Source organism: Sinocyclocheilus grahami, unplaced genomic scaffold, assembly GCF_001515645.1.
Source record: "Sinocyclocheilus grahami isolate Dianchi unplaced genomic scaffold, SAMN03320097.WGS_v1.1 scaffold1280.1, whole genome shotgun sequence".
NCBI classification, from domain to species: domain Eukaryota; kingdom Metazoa; phylum Chordata; class Actinopteri; order Cypriniformes; family Cyprinidae; genus Sinocyclocheilus; species Sinocyclocheilus grahami.
The window spans coordinates 83,742-89,079 of NW_015506459.1; the positions used below are offsets into that span (position 1 = coordinate 83,742).

Consider the following 5,338-nt stretch of genomic DNA (forward strand, 5'->3'; position numbering starts at 1 on the left):
TTTTTTTAAATCTGACAATAATATTTACAGTTTAGGAATAATTCATAAATGTATAAAATTCTGTAAATAAATATAGGAATAGTGCAATTAAGTAAAAAAAAAAAAGTGTTACAACACTACTCAGTCTTCCCATTCGAATATTTTCCAGTCAAATATAAGCAGGACACACTGAAAGCGATAAAACCTTTACTCTTACTGTTATATGTGTGCAGTAAATGTGTTATAACCGTGCAAACAACTCATTATTAATAGAGTCATTGGCAAATTGGCAAACATCTTGAAAAGACGTAAACCCCTCACTTTAAAGGTAATGGCTCTAACATGTGGGCACGGCGCATAGCTGACTTACAAAAGAAAATCGTTATGAGAATGGGCCCAAAGAGACGGGGTGAAAGATCAGTGTTGGTCGACCCCTCATTGGCATGTCATTCAGAGTGTGGACGGGGCACTTGCCCTCAGAGTGCCAACCATCGCTGCAAAAAGAATGATTTGAATCTGAAGAGAAACAGTGTCACCTTTATTGTCCCTAAAAAGAGTTGTTCTTATATACATCACCACAAATCTGTATGTTCTTCTGTCACATTTTCATAGATGACAATGCAATCCGTCTCTGTACCAAATTTTAAGCACCATGTAACGGAGCAGAGTCGTCTGTCGGACAGGATGAGCCGGAGATTAACAAGGACTTATCAACTCTATAGCCGGACGAGTGGTAAACATGTACAAGTCCTGGGCAATAAGAGGGTCAACGCCAATGGCGATGATGGAGATATTCATGGCAAGTCACAGTCTTTGCAAACACACTTTTCTGCATGATTTTACAGCTTGAAACAACAGGACAAAACATGTCAGTTGAAGGTATTACTTCAGAAAATCCAGTAAATGTCATTGCCAAAAAGTAACCTCCATAGTTTGAAATGGATTCTATATTGTTATGAGTTTGGGAATCTCAAGAGAACCCCGTTTTGGTTCTGGAAAACACATCAGTAGTCATCTTACCTCGGCCGTCTTAACATTTCCTGAATAGTTCTCCATATAATAAAGAGTTGTAGGACAGAAATATGACATGCAATTTTCTAACCTTTTCTAGCATCATTAGTTTTCATCTTTCATCTCTTCCTAAACAAATATGGTTATTGCAAATGTTCCTATATTATGTGTGAGGCAAGATGATGATCTGAAGTTTCAATCACTTGTCGAGAGCTATTCGCTCCAAGATTACATGTGTATTTTTTCTTTGCTAAATGGATGGTTGACATATGATTCATAGTGTGCAGTGACGCTGCAAATAGGCAATGAAAAGTCAATCTTGTTTTTATTTGAACTCAATGTAATTTTAAAGCTATTCAGTAAGGCACCTGTTTTAAGTGAGCTGCGGCACTTCTTCTCCAAACAAAACAGTGGTTAGAATCCTGTCCGCTGGGAACGAATTCCTGTCACCGAAGTATTTCTGCGCGTCTAGCCATCTTTCCACTCGTGCAGTCCATCCACTTTGCCCACTTTTTTGGAGGGTCATTTTATGAGGAATTTTCATAGCTTTACAACTCAACGTATGAGTACGTTTATGAAGAGAGGTGAGGTCAGCGTCATCGGTTTATACCCTTCTTTGTTACTCTTACTCTTTGTAGTCTTGGCCTAACACACACCCATTCACACATCTAGACTAAATATTGGCTTTTTCAGCACAGACTACTTTACAACAATGCAAATCCCAAAACTCTCCAATATACAATCAAAAGCATACATATCACCTAAAAGTGGAAAATGAACAGACTTTGCAATGGTTTAACAATTCCAGCTAAACTTGTTGTGGAAACCGACACATTTGGAAGCCGGGTTCGAATCAGAGGAGCGAAAACAGGATACTACATTTGCATGAACAAGAGAGGCACACTTACTGGACGGGTGAGTTTAAGTAATTAAACATCTGGTGTGTTTATGTTGAATTATTCTGCAAAATTATGTTGTTGAAATCATACGTTAAGAAATATAGACAACTAAATTGGTTCGAATGGCAATAATGATATCACAGGTAAACCCATCATGCCCTGAGAACAAAACTGAGCCTCATAAATCTCTCAGGCTTGAACAGCAGATTTCCGAGTTTGTCATTTCAGTCCTCCGCTGTTTGTCTCTTTTTGTTGCCAGAGGAAGGGCCGTGGAAGGGACTGCATATTCACCGAGATTGTTCTGGAAAATAACTACACGGCTTTGCAGAACGCCAAGTACAAAGGCTGGTACATGGCTTTTACACGTAAGGGTCGACCCAGGAAAGCCACGCAGACCCGGCAGCATCAGCGAGAGGCCCATTTCATGAAACGTCTTCCTCGAGGACACCTGTTAACAGAACAGAAGCCTTTTGATTTAATCCCATATCCCCCAAACAAGAGGACTAAGCACCATCAGCGCACAAGCGTGAATTGAGGACAGAATCGTATCTTATACCGGAGTGCTCTCTTAATTCGAGTTTATCTAATCTATGTGCATCCAGAGTTACTGGACATCACGCCGAACTGATGTTGTGTAAAAATGAAGGAGTCTGCACAGGTTCAGATCTGAGATGAATCGCAGTACCAAGAACAGTTTGTTTTGGGACAATTACTGAACTGTTGACTGAACAAAGGACACTGTAAGCCTTGTAATAATGAGCAACGCATCTCTGGGAATGAAGCAAGACAAAAGAACACACGACACACAAACACTCTCAGAAAAATGTGCAAAAATTCTATCTTCAGGGGTACAACAGCTCGTCACTGGGGCAGAATTAAGACACTAGAGGCAAAACCATTGTTTTTTTCAGGCACTGGTCAATTTTTTTGATTTTTGGGCTGTTTTGCTTCCATAACATATTTTATTTCAGACTACTAGTAAAAAAAAAATCATAAAACAGTCACATTTAAGTGTTCATTTTATTACAGTTTATCCATTTGCATCTGTAGATATCAATTACAACACATATCTTTAAAGCTGGTTTTCTCAAAATGAGTTTTTCTCCACTTCCATAAACCAAACGTTATACTTGTATTCCTATCTATATTCTGAAAGTTTTTACAAAGGAGTTTGTTCATACACCATTCGCCTGATTTATATGCAAAATATAAGTTTAAAATGCATAAAATATGGCTGAAATAGATATATTTTTGGCTGTTGATAGTATTTTCTGATTTATGGAGTGATTAAAAAAAAAAACTCTATAAAAACCTTTAATATGTCATCAAAATGAAACAAGAATTTTACACTTGGCTTTATCCAATATTCAGACTTCTGTTCTAGAAATGAATGCGAATAATTGGATTTCATTGGATATGCCTCATTTGCATATCTAAACATAACATTTCTGAAAACTTAACATAACATGAATACAAAACAATTGTCTTCATGTACTGTGATTAATAAACCGGCAAATGTATGGTGACGATTCAAATATATATATATATATTGCATAGCTTAGGGGTACATTTTATCCTCGAAGGCACTAATATGCACCTTTAAAGATAGGTCAGGTACAAAGTAATCCCTGTAAGGATTACTGCCCCGGTCACAAGCTGTTGTACAACTTTTGCACACTTTATTCTGACAGTGAACATGGCAGCTACCTACTAAAGATCCCAAACATATGCAGATGCAGAAACATATGCAGATCCATGATGTTTAGTGATATTATCAAAAAGCATCTTTATTGTTTGTACATGACTATATATTTTTATTGGAAGATTGTAAAATACATAAAAAAATGGAAATATTTATTTTAGAGTGTGTATTAAATTCATGTAAAAGTATTGATATAACAAGGTCTTGGGATGTGTGATTCATTGACTCCCTAACGCCTTTTGTGGGAACTTTAAATTCGGCCCGTGATTGATTCGAATCCTTTGAGATGCGCTTCTACGCCGAATTTGCTTTGAAGGAGTCAGCGATCATTAGCTGACAGGTCGAATTCTCCTTCTCTCATAGATCACTCTGTATGTGTGTGGGCGCATCAAGAACACGAGCACGACAAGTGTGGGTTAAAGTCGAAGGCCTCCAGGAACAAGTCGGCCAAATTGGGAGCCAGTTTCTTTCAGAGTCAGGCTTATTCAGTTGACAACAACAGCAGCCTGAGAGAAACCTGAAGGGCATGATCGGGGCTATTCAAGAGTTATACTTCCAGGACCGTATAGCTGTTGTTATGTTTTTGGCCCAGCAGTCGAACTCCCAGAAAAAGAGGCCTGAGCCTCAGATAACTGTGAAGCAATATCTGTGACAGGCCGGTCTCGATTGAATGTGCTCAGCAAGTGAGACTGGGCCTTTGAATAGCTTGGGTCTTTCGCTTTAGAAGAGATGAGGTCAACCCACCATTGCCGTCCCAAACAAAGGTTACCACCGTGTAGTTGCATTTCTGCGACCCGCGCACCGTAACCCTCTGATCAAATGCTCCCTTTGTAGGCGCCGTAGAAAAGAAACATGTTATACAATGGTGGACCTGAATAATAACACAAGGAGGGGTCAGCTATCAAAAAAGGAATCCCAGTCACACAGAGGGGGTGAGGGCCGGCGAAAGAAAGAAACCAAGAGCGACTCGGTGGAAGAGAAAATGTTCGGGGGGTGTTATGGGTTGAGATGTGGGCGAGAGGGGCTGAAAGAGGGCAAATGGCTGCGAAGAGGCAAAGAGGGGCACAGACGAATGAAAAGGGCCAAAAAAAGAGTGTCTCTCTCTGTTGAAGCAGTTGAGCATGACCATTGAGGCCTCAGGATGGGGAGGGAGAAAGGGAAGAAGAGACACTGAACAAAAATCACAGCCCTGAGCTCTTCCCCTGTCGCCTTTTTCCCAGGACTTCTGATTTGTCAGTTGGCCTTTGAACTGCTTCCACGTGCAAGGCCATGTTTCGGGAGAAAAGCATCTAGAAAAGCATTTGATTGACCCACTAAAACGCTCTTTAAATTGCTGCTTTGTTCTGTTCGTGTCAAAAGACCGCCTGGCTAACACTACGCCTGCATCATTCAATAAATTACACTTTGTCTTTGTATTTTAAAAGGGTTTTTGTGTCTGCATATTGATCACAAATTTAAAAAGGATCAAATTAACAATATCAATGTTTAAAAAAAAAATACTATACAGTATATATCAGTGATGGGCAAACTTGGCACTTCCGGGCCACTTTCCTGCAGAGATTTGATCCAACCCTGATAAAACTCACCTGCCTGTAGCCTTCTAGTAGTTTTGAAGACAATGATTAGCTGGTTCAGGTGTAATTGGAGCTAAACTCTCAAGGAAAGGGGCCTGGAAGAGCCAAGTTTGCCCACCCCTGATATATATATATATATGTGTGTGTGTGTGTGTGTGTGTGTGTGTGTGTGT

The 5,338-nt window shown here is 39.7% G+C and overlaps 1 pseudogene; it reads left to right on the plus strand.

Annotated features, from left to right (window-relative positions):
• The first annotated feature begins 601 nt into the window (after positions 1 to 601).
• Positions 602 to 2,503, plus strand: LOC107568780 (fibroblast growth factor 8b-like; annotated as a pseudogene).
• Positions 2,504 to 5,338: the final 2,835 nt, after the last annotated feature.